The sequence below is a fragment of the Bos taurus genome, chromosome 3 (assembly GCF_002263795.3).
Source record: "Bos taurus isolate L1 Dominette 01449 registration number 42190680 breed Hereford chromosome 3, ARS-UCD2.0, whole genome shotgun sequence".
Classification (NCBI taxonomy): Eukaryota; Metazoa; Chordata; class Mammalia; order Artiodactyla; family Bovidae; genus Bos; species Bos taurus.
In genome coordinates this window covers 71,476,355-71,491,766 of record NC_037330.1, presented here as the reverse complement: position 1 = coordinate 71,491,766, position 15,412 = coordinate 71,476,355, and positions in this window count along the sequence as shown.

The window sequence follows — 15,412 nt, the reverse complement described above, 5'->3', positions numbered from 1 at the left end:
ACCAATTTTACCTTTTAAAAAGTACAGACTCCACTTTTCCTTCTGCAAATTCTCAATCACTGTTCATTTCAAGAACTCCCCATTTTTTTTTTAACCATAAAAGTTCTATTTGCCAAGAATATGGCTGGTATTAATATTTGCTGAATTTCTCATTCTTTATTGACGTCAAATCATTACAGACCCACCTTCTTTAGAACAAACAGATAAACAAGTAACTAATCTTGTTTTTTAAGGTTTATGACATCTTTTGAAACCATCTTTTCCTCATCTCTGTCCCCAAACTTAGAGTCACATTCCTTATTTCCTGTGTTGGCTCAGTGGGTAAAGAATCTACCTGAAATGAAGGAGACACAGGAGACTCTGATTCTACCTCTGGGTTGGGAATATCCCCATTGAGGAGGAAATGACATCTCACTCCAGTAAATCCCTGAAAATGCCTGAAAAATCCCATAAATAGAGGAGCTTGGTGGGCTGCTGACCAAAATGTCACAAAGAGTCAGATACAACTGAGTAACTATCACTTTCACTTTCAATGCAAAATAACTGCATTGTAATCACCAGAGTTTTTCCTTATTTCTTTATTTTTGCATGTAACTCTGACTCTCCCTGGAACATTTTTCTTATTTTATTCACCTGGCTAAATCTTATACATCCTTAAGAGTTTCTTCAATTTTGCCTTATCTACTTGCCCTATATCAATGTTAAAGTCCAAGTTCTTTGAACTATACCATGATGACTCTAGGTGAGAAAACACAGGGCTTTTCATCTGTGATGCCCTGAATGTGTTTTCCCTAAGGTGGTTGTAATACTATGGTCTCTTAATGAGATATTTCAGAGTTCAAGTTGCTAGTAAAGTTCCTTGTCTCCATGGTGGGAGACTCAATTATCAGATCAAACAAACAAACAAACAAACAAAACCCTGAAGACCATGAAAACAGGGCTAGAGAGAAATGGCATTCAGAGTGATAAATATCAGAAACAGAAAAAAAGTCTTATTTCAATACTCTTGCTCTATTAGGGGTTATATTGAGTTGTAGCTTTGTTAGAAGCAGATGTTTCTGGGGAGTATAAAATTCTTGCCTCTATTGCTCTATTACACATGTGTGTGTGTGCTCAGTCATGTCTGACTCTTTGCGACCTCCTGGACTGTAAAGCCCATCAGGCTACAGGATTTTCTAGGCAAGAACTCTGGAGTGGGTTGCCATTTCTTATTTCAGGGGATCTTCCCAACTAGGGACTGAACCTATGTCTCTTGCATATTGTGCATTGGCAGGAAGATTCTTTATGACTAGTGTCATCTGGGAAGCACAAATACATACACAAATACTCATCTTAATGTTATGCACTTTAATGCATCTGTTAATTCAGAATTTACTGGATACATATTACAGCAAAGTATTAGACATTAAAATTTAAATACTGTGGTCCAAAATTTCAAAATCATCCTACAGTAAGGGGAATAGATGCCTACAACTGTATCTTAAAAAAAAAAAAAAAAAGTTTATACTATTCAGAAGGAAGTTCCAGAGAGAGAACAAGATGTCAGAGGAATAGGTGGATGTGGAGTACATCTCTCTCCACAGATACATCAGGAATACACCCTCATAAACAGAAGTGCATGCAGAACACCAGCTGAGAGCAGACTAGAGTACCTGACCAGCAGAAAAGAATATACAGACCCATGAAAAACTCAGTAGGATAAAGAAACTAGGGGAGAAAACAGGAGTTGTTAGTAGGACTGGACCTGCCCTCAGCAGGTGGGGGAACTGAAGCAGGGGTCTGATCTCCACATCACCTCGGGGCAATTGTCTGAGTCAGAGGAAAAATACTTAAGGTTCAGACTGAAACAGATGATCTGTGGCAGACTAAATGGAATGAGAATCAGACAGTCCTTGCCACAGCCATACATACCACAGACAGGGACACAGATCTCCTGGAAGGTGCAGCAGCTGGGAGCTGGAGTTTGAGGATTGTGGAGCAATCCCAGGGAAGGCTGCTGTTAACTGTGGAGAGAAAGATCAAGGGGATGTGAGCAAGGAGATTGTGGTGGGAAATGCCTATGGAGGAAAGCCGGGCAGCCATGGAAGCAAGGCGATACAGCTGAGTCATATGTAGGGGGTGGAGCCATCACCATGGCCTCTCTTCCCCAATACGCCAGCATCAGCAGCTGAACAACAGAGAGGCTGGCTCATCAAACTCCTGATGCACTGAACTACAGAGTGACTGATGCCCAGAACTACAGAGTAAGACCCCAGCCAGGGGGGCCCCCTCTATGTGCCTGACATGCTGAACAGCAGAGAAGGACTCCAGTCAAGGGAGCCCTCTAAGTGCATGAACAAGCAGCCCTATGGCGAAAGACTAGCCCAAGAGGCCTTCTGATCATCAGCTACAAGAGGCTCAGAAAAATATTCTGATAGGGCCATAACTCCTGCAGGAGAGGCAGTCCATGTCCTTGCACACTTGGCACTACCAGGGTCCCCACAAGCTAGGCAGCAATGCCACCTTCATGTTCAGCTCTCCCTGGGACAGAGATGCCACAGGCAAAAAAAGTCTTGTGTTTTTGTGTGCAGGGTCACTTCAGTAGTGTCCAACTCTTTGCAACCCTGTAAACTGTGGCCTGCCAGGCTTCTCTGTCAGGGAGGGGAGTTCTCCAGGCAAGAGTATTGTCCAATACTGGTTGCCATACTCTTCTAGAGCACTATATTTCCTGTTGCCCTAGCCACCAACTCCTCTGAGTACCTGGTGCTGCCAGAATCCCTGCAACCTAAGCAACTGCACCACCTCCACACCTGGCCCTCACAGAGGCAAACCCAAGTCCTCCAGGGAAGACTCAGAGCAAACCCCAGTGGACAACCCACATGCAGAAGTGGAAATAAAACCACAATTGAAATCTAGGGGTACTGTGACTAAGGAAGAAGACCCAAAACCTTCCCACCAGCTTTACAAGCTGCAGATTAAATCCACAAGGTCAACTAGGCAGACTCTGTGTCTGTGGAATATATAAAAGGTCAGTGAGAACTCCCACAAAAGAAAACACACTAGTTCTGATTGCTGCAGACATTGGAGGCAAGGAACACATTGGAGTAGGACCAGATTAAAATCTGGGCTCTCCTGCAACAGGTCCAGAGATCAGCATATTGTTGGAGGGTGTCCTAGCAGGGTGAGGTGGACTGTGACTCCCAGAAAGGGAAAGGACTCTGACAGCAGTGACTCAAGAAAAACATTGATTATTCTTATGTTTTGCCTTGTTCTGTAGATTGTTTTAGATTCTTTTTCTTTTTTCCTCTTCCCTCCCTCTGTTGTAGTTGTCCATTTTATTGGCACTATGAAATCTAATTAAGGTTTTGAGTTTTTTTTTTTTTATCAGTCACATTTTTTATTGTTACAAACCTCTGCCTATACGTTGGACTTTTGCACTTCTGGGGAGTTTTTTTTAAACCTACTGTTCTTTTCCCATTGCAGTTAACCTTTAATGTATATATAAATGTATATATATAATGTATATATAAATCTTCTTTATCTACCTCTATTTAAATTTGTGTACTTATTCAATTTTATTTCTTTTTTTTTTTCTTTCCTTTCCTCTCAACATATTTGTTAGTTTTATTTTCATTGCTTTATCCCCCAATTGGCACTTTTCTTTAGTTTTGTTTTCCAGTTTGTGCTTTAGTTAGTTTTGTTCTGGTAAACATAATTTTTGGTTTCTTCTGTTCACCAGGTCAATCTATAATACTTTATTTTTGTTGGACTGTTTTGATTTTGCTTATGGGTGTATATATATATATATATGTGTATATTCAGTCACAGTTTTTACTGTGGCTATACAACTCTACATCTGCATTGAGCTTTTGCAGTTCTGTGAAAGTTTCCTTATTTTTTTTTTTTGTTGTTGTTCTTTTTCATTTTTTTCTTTTCTCTTTTTTATAATTTTAACTTAATTTTTAAAACCCATTATATTTTTTCTACCTTATTTCCTTTGTTTGCCTTTCCTATTGTTCTTTTCCCCTTGAAGTTAATCTTTAATGTATATAAATCTTCTAAATCTTCCTCTATTTAACTTTATATCTATTCTTTCTTTCTTTCCTCTACACATATTTGTTAGTTTTGTTTTCATTGCTTTATCCCTCACTTGGTACCTTGTTTTAGTTTTGTATTCCAGTTTGTGTTTTAGTTAGTTTTGTTTTAACTGGTAAATATAATTTTTTATTTCCTTTGTTTGCCAGGTCAATTTATTGTACTTTATTTTTGTTGGGCTGCTTTGACTTTGCTCATGGGTTCATATGTATATGTGTATTTTCCATTATTTTAATCCTCATTTGCGTGATTTTGTACTGCATTTGTCTGGTGTTCATCTTTGGTTTATTGTTTTTGGATATTTGTTTAAATCTCACTTAATGCCATAACAAACCACTTGCAGAATCTTCATTCTTGGACTGAGATCAAGCCTTGAGCCTTTGGAATGGGAGCACTGACTCCAAGACCCTGGACTACCAGAGAACTAACACTAGGAAGTATCAAATAGTGAGAACTCACACAAAGGAAATCAGTTGAATACAAGACCTGGCATCACCCAACTACCAGTAGCACCCTGTACAGGATGCCTCATCTAAACAACAAACAAGACAAAACTACAAACCCAATCATCAGCAGACAGAATTACCACGTCACTCAGCCTTACCCATCAGAGGAAAACCAAACAAAAACTCAACGCAAATCTCACCCTATACAAAGCTCACACTAACCACTGGACCAACCTTAGGAGGGCATAAACCAAGAAGAAAAAAGAATTCAACTTTGAAGCCTGGGAAAAGGAGACCTCAAACACAGTAAGTTTTAAAAAAAATAATGAAAAGGCAGAATAATACTACACAAATGAAGGAACAAACTAGAAACACAAAAGTCCAAATAAATGAAGAGGAAATAGGCAAACTACCTGAAAAATAATTCAGAATAATGATAATAAATATGATCAAAAAACTTGAAAACAAAATGGAGAAAATGTAAGAATCAATTAACAAAGACCTAGAAGAATTAAAGAATAAACATACAGAGACAAAAAACACAATTACTGAAATTAAAAATACTCTGGAAGGAATCAATAGCAGAATATCTGAAGTGGAAGAACGAATCAGTGAGCTGGAAGATAAGATGGTAGAAATAACTTCTGAAGAGCAGAATAAAGTAAAAAGAATGAAAAGAACTGAGGATAGTCTCAGAGACATCTGGGACAATATCAAACACACCAACGTTCAAATTTTAGAGGTCCCAGAAGAGAAAAAGAAAGAGTACGGGAAAAATTTTGAAGAGATTATAGTTAAAAATTTCCCCAACATGGAAAAGGAAATAGTCAGTCAAGTCCAAGAGAGACAAAAAGTCCCATATAGGATAAACCCAAGGAGAAACATGCCAAGACACATACTAATCAAACTAACAAAGACTAAACACAAAGAAAGAATATTAAAAGCAACAAGGGAGAAGCAACAAGTAACATACAAGGGAAACCACATACACTTAACCAGCTGATCTTTCAGCAGAAACTCTGCAGGCCAGAAGGGAATGGTAGGGGATATTTAAAGTACTGAAAGGGAAAAATCTACAACCAAGATTACTGTTCCTGGCAAGGATCTCATTCAAAATTGTTGGAGAAATCAAAAACTTTTCAGACAAGCAAAAGTTAAGAGAATTCAGTACCACCAAACTAGCTTTACAACAAATGTTAAAGGGATTTAAATAGTCAAGAAATACAAGAGAAGAAAAAAGATCTACAAAATCAACTCCAAACAATTAAGAAAATAGCAGTAGGAACATATATATCAATAATTACTTTAAATGTTCCAACTAAAAGACACAGACTGGCTGAATGGATACAAAACCAAGACCCATATATATCCTGCCTGCAAGAAACCCACTTTAGACCTCAAGACACATATAGACTGAAAGTGAGAGGATTGAAAAATATATTCCATGCAAATGGGAAGCAAAAGAAAGCTGGAGTAGCAATTCTCATATCAGACAAATAAACTTTAAATAAATAAGATTATAAGAGATAAGGAAGGACACTACATAATGATCAACGGATCAATCCAAGAGGAAGACATAACAATTGTAAATGTCTATGCACCCAACACAGAAGCACCTCAATACATAAGACAAACACTAACAGACATAAAAGGAGAAATTGACAGTAACACAATAATAGTAGAAGACTTTAACCCTCCACTCACATCAATGGACAGATCATCAAAACAGAAAATTAATAAAGAAACATAAGTCTTAAATGATACATAAGATGAGATGGATCTCATTGATATCTTCAGGACATTCCATCCAAATGCAGAAGAATACACCTTCTCAAGTGCATGTGGAACATTCTCCAGGGTAGACCCCATCTTGGGTCACAAATCAAGCCTCAGTAAATTTAATAAAATTGATATCATATCAAGCATCTTCTCTGACCACAGCACTGTGAGATTAGATATCAATTATAGGGGAAAAAAAAGTGTAAGAAACAAAAACACATGAGATTAAACAACATGTCTCTAAATAACCAACAGGTTACTGAAGAAGTCAAAAGGGAAGTCAAAAAAATTTCTAGAAACAAATGACAGTGAAAACATGACAAGTCAAAACCTATAGGATGCAGCAAAAGCAGTCCTAGGAGGGAAGTTTATAGCAATACATTCCTACCTCAAGAAACAAGAAAAATATTAAATAGACAATCTAACTTTATACCTAAAACAACTGGAAAAAGAAGAACAAAAATTCCCCAAAATTAGTAGAAGGAAAGAAATAATAAATATCTGAGCAGAAAAAAAATTTTTTTTAAAATGAAAGAAAAATAGTAAAGATTAATAAACTTAAAAGCTGTTTCTTTGAGAAGATAAACAAAATTGACCTTCAGCCAGACTCATCATGAAAAAAAGAGAATAATCAAATCAGCAAAATTAGAAAATAAAAAGTTGAGGTTACAACATACAGTGCAGAAACACAAAAGATTATAAGAGATGATTATGAACAACTATATGGCAATAAAATGGATAACCTGGAAGAAATGGACAGATTCTGAGAAATGTTCTATCTTCTAAGACTGAATCAAGAAGAAATAGAAATTATGAACAATCCAATTACAAACACTGAAGTTGAAACTGTGATCAAAAATCTCCAAAAAAAACAAAAGCCTAGGACCAGATGGCTTCACAGGAGAATTCTACAAATTATTTAGGGAAGAGCTAATGCCTATCATTCTAAAACTCTTTCAAAAATACACAGAGGAAGGAACACTTTCAAACTCATTCTACGAGGCCTCTATCTCCCTGATACCAAAAGCAGACCAAGACAACACACAAAAAAGAAAGTTCAGTTCAATCACTCAGTCCTGTCCGATTCTTTGCGACCCCATGAACCACAGCATGCCAGGCCTCCCTGTCCATCACCAGCTCCTGGAATTTACCCAAACTCATGTCCACAGAGTCAGTGATGCCATCCAGTCATCTCATCCTCTGTCGTCCCCTCCTCCTCCTGCCCCCAATCCCTCCCAGCATCAGGGTCTTTTCCAATGAGTCAACTCTTCACATGAGGTGGCCAAAGTATTGGAGTTTCAGCCTCAGCATCAGTCCTTCCAATGAACACCCAGGACTGATCTCCTTTAGGATGGACTGGTTGGATCTCCTTGCAGTCCAAGGGACTCTCAAGAGTCTTATCCAACACCACAGTTCAAAAGCATCAATTCTTTGGTGCTCAGCTTTCCTTAACAGTCCAACTCTCACATCCACACATGACCACCGGAAAATCCATAGCCTTGACCAGACCAAGCCTTGACCATAGCCTTGTAGTTCCCTACAGGAAAAACAAACAAACAAACAAAAAAAACTACAGGCTAATATCACTGATGAACATACATTAAAAAATCCTCAACAAAATTTTAGCAAACAGAATTCAGTAACATATCAAAAAGCTCATACACCATGATCAATTTGGGTTCATTCCAGGGAAGCAAGGATTCTTCAACATAACCAAATCAATCAATGTGATACACCGTATTAACAAGCTGAAAGATTAAAAACCATAAGGATCATCTCAAGAAATGCAGAAAAAGCCTTTGACAAAATTCAGCACCCATTTATGATTAAAACTCTTCAAAAAATGGACATAGAAGGAACCTACCTCAACATACTAAAGGCCATATATGATAAGCCTACAGCAAACATTATTCTCAATGGTGAAAAACTGAAAGCATTCCCCCTAAGATCAGGAATAAGACAAAGATGTCCACTTTCACCACTATTATTCAACATAGTTCTGAAAGTCCTAGCTACAGCAGTCAGAAATAAATAGAAATAAAAGGAATCCAGGTTGGAAAAGACATAAAGCTCTCACTGTTTGCAGATGATATGATACTGCACATAGAAAACTCTAGAGATGGTATCAGAAAATTACCAGAGCTAATCAGTGAATTTAGCAAAGTTGCAGGATACAAAATTAATACACAGAAATCACTTGCACTTCTATATACTAACAATGAAAAATCAGAAAGAGAAATTAAGGAATCAATTTCATTCACCATTGCAACAAAAAGAATTAAATATATAGGAATAAACTTACCTAAGGAGACAAAATAACTGTACACAGAAAATTATAACACAGTGATGAAAGAAATCAAAGATGACATAAACAGATAGAAAGCTATTCCATGTTCCTGGGTAGGAAGAATCAATTTTGTGAAAATGACTATACTACCAAATGCAATCTACAGATTCAATGTGATTCCTATCAAATTACCAATGGCATTTTTCACAGAACTAGAACAAAAAAATTTCACAATTCATATGGAACCACAAAAGAACCTGAATAGCCAAAGAAGTCTTGAGAAAGAAGAACGGAGCTGGAGGAACCAATCTTCCTGACTTCAGATTATACTACAAAGCTACAGTCATCAAGACAGTGTGGTACTGGCACAAAAACAGAAATATAGACCAATAGAACAAGATAGAAAGCCCAGAAATAAACCTATGCACCTGTGGATACCTTATTTTTGACCAAAGGAGGCAAAAATATACAATGGGGCAAAGATAGCCTCTTCAATAAATTATGCTGGGAAAACTGGACAGCTACATGTAAAAGAATGAAATTAGAACACTTAATACTATACACAAAGAAAAGCTCAAAATGGATTAAAGACCTAAAGGTAAGACTGGAAACTATAAAAATCTTAGAGGAAAACATAAGCAAAACACTCGGTGATATAAATCAAAGCAAGATCCTCTATGAACCACATCCTAGAGTAATGGAAATAAAAACAAAAGTAAACAAGTGGGACCTGATCAAACTTAGAAGCTTTTGCACAGCAAAGGAAACTATAAGCAAGGTGAAAAGACAACCCTCAAAACTGGAGAAAATAATAGCAAATGAAACAAGTGACAAAGGTTTAATTTAAAAAATATATAAGCAGCTAATAAAACTCCAAGCCAGAAAAACAAACAACCCTAATCAAAAAGTGCGGAAAAGACTTAAACAGACATTTCTCCAAAGAAGACGTACAGATGGCTAACAAACACATGAAAAGATGCTAAACATCGCTCATTATTAGAGAAAGGCAAATCAAAACCAAAATGAGATATCACTTCACACCAGTCAGAATGGCCATCATAAAAAAATCTACAAATAATAAATGCTGGAGTGGGTGTGGAGAAAAGGGAATAGTCTTGCACTGTTGATGGGAATGTAAATTGATACAGCCACTATGGAAGATGGTATGGAGATTTCTTTTAAAACTAGGAATGGAACCAACATATGACCCAGCAATCCCACTCCTAGGCATATACCCTGAGGAAATCAAAATTGAAAGAGACACATGTATCCCATTGTTCATTGCAGCACTATTTACAATAGCTAGAACATGGAAGCAACCTAGATGCCCATCAACAGATGAATGGATAAAGAAGTTGTGGTATATATACACAATGGAATATTACTCAGTCATAAGAAGGAATGCATTTGAGTCAGTTCTGATGATGTGGATGAACTTAGAACCTATTATACAGATTGAAGTGAGTCAGAAAGAAAAAGATAAATATCATATTCTAACGCACATATATGGAATCTAGAAAAATGGTACTGAAGAATTTATTTACAGGGCAGCAATGGAGAAACAGACATAGAGAATAGTCATGGACATGGGAAGAGGGGAGGAGAGGGTGAGATGTATGAAAAGAGTAACATGGAAACTTACATTACCATATATAAAATAGATAGCCAACAGGAATGTGTTTTATGGCTCAGGAAACTCCAAAAGGGGCTCTGTATCAACCTAGAGGGGTGGGATGGGGAGGGAGAAGGGAGGGAGGTTCAAAAGGGAGGGGATATATGTATACCTGTGGCTGATTCATGTTGAGGTTTGACAGAAAAAAAAAAAAACAACAAAATTCTGTAAAGCAAATATCCTTCAATAAAAAAAATAAAATAAATAAAAAAAAATTTTAAAGGAAGAAAGTTCCAAATTAAGTGCCATTGCTGTTTTGAGAAAGAGAAACACTTCTGGATGGAAAGTCAATTAGGGAGTCATAAAGCACATAATATTTATGCTGGGCCTTCTTTAAGAGCAGTCAATATTTGACTAGAAATTTAAATAGAGACCCGAAAATCTGAATGAATATGATGCACTAAGAACCCTTTCAAAAAGCATTAACACAATTCATCTTTTTGCTTATTATATATAAAGTGAAGAGTGAATTTGTACAGTCACGAAACAGAAGCTCAGAGATTGCATTAATTAATTAATACATCTGGTAATTTTTAATTGCTATTGATATACAACAGATTAAAAATATTGTTATGATCATGTGTTAATTGCAATTAAATAATACTTTAATAATCATGGAAATGTTTGGTTTTCCTTTTAGTTATTCAATTACATGAAGGCAAATACTTTTTATCATGAGGCAAATCATGGAATATAATACATAAATACTTGATAGATGAATCAATAAGGAAATAGACCATTTTTCCTTTTCTTGAATATTGACTGAGTAGTTGATCTGGAGTATAAAAGTCTTTGGAGAACCTGGAAAGTGATTGTTGAAATTTAAATGTGACTGAGATAATTTCAGGGCTTTGAGTATCTTCCTAAGGCGAGTGTATTTTTTCATAACAATGTTATGTATTCATGAAAATTGATTAAATCCCTTGAACATAAGCAGAAACAATCATAAAACAGGGTGAAATAAAGTGTATCACAAAAAGGATAAGAATGCCAGAGAATTATAGCTGCATAAAATAGATGGCTGTGGAAAATTCTTTAAGGGATGGGAATACCAGCCCACGTGACCTGCCTTCTGAGAAATCTGTATGCAGGTCAAGAAGCAACAGTTAGAACTGGACATGGAATAGTAGACTGGTTCCAAATCAGGAAAGGAGTACATCAAGGCTGTATGTTGTCACCCAGCTTATTTAATTTATATACAGAGTACATCATGTGAAATGCTGGGCTGGATGAAGCAAAAGCTGGAATAAAGATTGCCAGGAGAAATAACAATAACCTCAGATATGCAGATGACACTACCATTATGGCAGAAGTGAAGAAGAACTAAAGAGCCTCTTGACGAAAGTGAAAGAGAAGAGTGAAACATTTGGCTTAAAACTCAACATTCAGAAAACTAAGATCATGGCATCAGTCCCATCACTTAATGGCAAATAGATGGGGAAACAATGGAAACAGTGGCTGACTTTATTTTGGGGGGCTCCAAAATCACTGCAGATGGTGATTGCAGCCATGAAATTAAAAGATGCTTGCTCCTTGGAAGAAAAGCTATGACCAACCTAGACACCATATTAAAAAGCAGAGACATTACTGCCAACAAAGGTCTGTGTAGTCAAGGCTATGGTTTTTCCAGTGGTCATGTATAGATGTGAGGGTTGGACCATAAAAAAAGCTGAGCACCAAAGAATTGATGCTTTTGAACTGTGTTGTTGGAGAAGAATCTTGAGGGTCCCTTGGACTACAAGGAGATCCAACTAGTCAATCCTAAAGGAAATCAGTCCGGAATATTCATTCAAAGGACTGATGCTGAAGCTGAAATGCCAATACTTTGGCCACCTGATGCGAAAGAACCAACTCATTGGAAAAGACCTTGATGCTGGGAAAGATTTAAGGCGGAAAGAGAAGGGGATGGCAGAGGATGAGATGGTTGGATGATATCACTGACTCAATGGACATGAGTTTGAGCAAGCTCTGGGAGTTGTTGATGGACAGGGAAGCCTGGAGTGCTGTGGTCCATGGGATCTCAAATAGCTGGACACGTCTGAATGACTGAACTGGACTGTAGTGAACTGAAAATAGATGGCAAAAATTACATGTATGTGTATCTTCTAAAAGAACTACCTATTTCAAGGAATGTCATATAAATTGTCTGAAGTATCAAGTGGCACTAAAAGATCAGGACTTACACAGTGATCTTTCTATATTGATTAACTTCAGAATTTATGAGTAGAAATAAATAGCTTAGTTGTTTTGTTTGCTGGAATGACAAATTTGCAATACATTTAGCTGAGATTCCCTTGGTAAATTTATAGCAATATTAAATCAGACTTCTTGGAACCCTTATTGTGGATAATTTCTGTGCGTAAAGATCAAAAGGCAATATACAAACTGGCCTGTCCCCTAAGTTAGTCAGCTTAATTATACCTTGTAAACAGCACACTAACTGGTAACTATATATGGGCATTTGGGCAGTTATCTATTAGAAGGTCATTCTAAGAATTCATCTGTGTGTTAGAGGAGTCCTGGTTACCTCACCATTCCCATAATTTAGATAGACAATTTAGAAGATCATATTTATTTTAATATTACATAAATCAAAGGAATGTGACTAGAACATACAACTGTTCTACAGAATCTGTTATATTGTCAAATGGTCTTTGAAAATATTCATAGCAGCCTAATATTATATCACATATATATGCCAATAATTTTTTGTGAAAATATTTGCCTATTTACTTATTTTTGGGTGTGTCAGTTCTTATTTGAAGCACACAGGATCTTTGCTGTAGAATTTGGGATTTTTACTTACGGTATGTGAAATTCTGGTTGCTGCCTGTGAGATTTGGTTCCCTGACCAAGGATCAAATGCAGGCCCCTGGCATTGGGAGTGCAGAGTCTTAGCCACTGGACCACCAGAGAAGTCCCACCAATAAGTTTTAACCAAACACATATCATTGATTATTAGATTTATTACTTTTTGCATTATAAAAATAATTCTGAGTATCCTTTTATATAAAAAGCCTAATAATTGTACTATTATTCTTTTGGAAGTCTTAGAATCTCAAAGGATACATATGTTAAGTTTATTTATATAAATGGCCAAATTGCTTTATGAGAGGGTATAATACTAAAAACAGTAGAATGGAAGAGCATTCTTTAAACTAAATAAATAACTAACCTTTCTAAATAATGAGTTTTGGCTGATTGAAGAAAAATGGGTCTTTATTTTTATTTTAATATACAGTATAGTTTTGCTGCTAAGATTTATATCGTGCCATGTTTACTGGCAATTTATATCTACTATTTTACAAATGACCTACCCGTGTACATTTTTAAATCAAGTTAGTTGTTATTACTGTTGTCATTGTGTATGTCTGTATATGTTATTGATTTGTAATGTATTATTTATTAAGAAGATTAACTGATTAATGTTACAAACATTTAATCTTAGTTTATCATTTTCTTAAGATATATTTAAAACATTGAATTTCAACTATATAAATGAAATGACAAATTCTTAAGGAATGATTCAAACAGTGACTATTTATCATTATTTGGATAACTAGTCCATTGAGGGTAGCTTATCCATAAGATTAAAATATCATAGATTTCTGTTTGGGGCATAGAGATCAAATTAGTCATTATTGATGATCAAATTAGCTAAATGATTACTTGTCTCCATTACACAAACTTCCATAGCCCTATTTGAAGAATGACTATGTAACTAAAGAAGAACACTTGAAGAAAATATTTAGATCAAATCACTAATTTGGAACCAGATTTTAGAATATGGGTAAACAATAAAAATATGAAGTGGATATTATTAATTACATGCTACATTTGATATATGAGTCCAAAATAAATGAGTCACTTCTGGAACTAGATTGCTAATTATCTTCAAACAAAACTCTCCACCTTAAATTACCTCATTTCAATTAACATTAGGCTTTCTTTACTATTCCATGCACATTTATCTTAAAGTAACTCTAATTAAAAATTATACAGGTACAAATGTGTATAATAATGGAAATAAGAAAGTAAACAAAGTATATATATATACTTAGAATTAAGCTATTGCAATATTTTATAATCTGCCTCTATCTCTACTTTCTGATTAATAGGTTGGAAACTTTAGTGCCAGCCTTATATGGCCTCCTCACTCTATTCTCTCCACCTGTTATCAAATCATGCCATCACTGTCTTCTAAAACATTTCCCAATCTTTAATTTCTCTCCATTTTATTATAAGGAACTAACACCAGGTCCTCTTTGCTGCCTGGAGTAATTCATCAGCTTCAAACTTGATTCCCTCCTTCTTGTTTGAGTGTTCTTGATTATCGCACCTTACGGTAAGGTCTTCTTCAGACAATTCTGTTCTGGCTGATCTCTTTAGCTTCATGCTGTTTTCTCTAGTCCTTAGGATAAAATCGAAACATTTTAAAGTAGTTATAAGTCCTTCTAGATCTTGCCCTGCTTTTGTCAGGATGATTTTTCCCAATTTTCTCCTGTATTTTTACATCCCAAACACACAGAATATATTTCATTTCCTCAAATGTGCCATTATTTTTCTTATCTGTATTCCTCCAGAGGAAAAAAAAAAGAAAAAGGCCTTGAGAAAGTAATTTGAATGTTAATGGTTTATTTTCGAGGTGATACTAGGCAGCCAATTCAGCTGGGTTAATGAGTAAGTTACTATCGTGAGTAACTGACCAGGGCCTATGGGAGACTGTGTCGTATAAACTCTATAAGAATTCTCACCCAAGTGGAGAGGAGACGGAGTATTTATCTACCATTTCCCATGCAAGCCAGGCTTCAGCAATATGTGAACCGTGAACTTCCTGACGTTCAAGCTGGTTTTAAAAAAGGCAGAGGAACCAGAGATCAAATTGCCAACATCCGCTGGATCATGGAAAAAGCAAGAGAGTTCCAGAAAAACATCTATTTCTGCTTTATTGACTATGCCAAAGCCTTTGATTGTGTGGATCACAATAAACTGTGGAAAATTCTGAAAGAGATGGGAATACCACACCACCTGACCTGCCTCTTAAGAAATTTGTACGCAAGTCAGGAAGCAACAGTTCGAACTGGACATGGAACAACAGACTGGTTCCAAATAGGAAAAGGAGTACCTCAAGGTTGTATATTGTCACCCTGCTTA